Source organism: Macadamia integrifolia, chromosome 1 (assembly GCF_013358625.1).
Source record: "Macadamia integrifolia cultivar HAES 741 chromosome 1, SCU_Mint_v3, whole genome shotgun sequence".
Classification (NCBI taxonomy): Eukaryota; Viridiplantae; Streptophyta; class Magnoliopsida; order Proteales; family Proteaceae; genus Macadamia; species Macadamia integrifolia.
This window is the reverse complement of record NC_056557.1, coordinates 34,283,821-34,284,060: the sequence shown is the minus strand read 5'-3', so window position 1 is coordinate 34,284,060 and position 240 is coordinate 34,283,821. Positions and strand designations below refer to the sequence as shown.

Genomic DNA, 240 nt, shown 5'->3' with positions numbered 1-240 from the left:
CCCCCCCCCCCCCCGTGAAGATCTACAAAAATTTCCTTCTAGGTTTTTAAGTAGATCCTGATTGTTGGATTTTTTTTTTTTTTTTTTCCTGACATTTAAACATAGCCTCATTTCTTTCTTCTTCTTTGGCGATTCGTTGCAGGTCACTTCAGCCGGGCTTTTCTTGTTAATAAAAATTTCCTTCAGAGAAAAAAAAAAATAATAAGAAATCGGCTTTTGAAAAAATCATTGAAAAAAAAC

At 33.8% G+C, this 240-nt stretch overlaps 1 protein-coding gene across 1 annotated transcript in view; it reads right to left on the bottom strand.

Moving 5' to 3' along the window:
- The window catches only part of LOC122073426 (pentatricopeptide repeat-containing protein At1g64580-like), a 10,580-nt gene that overhangs the window by 1,607 nt on the left and 8,733 nt on the right, over positions 1 to 240 (bottom strand). The gene's annotated exons all lie outside the window — the stretch shown is intronic.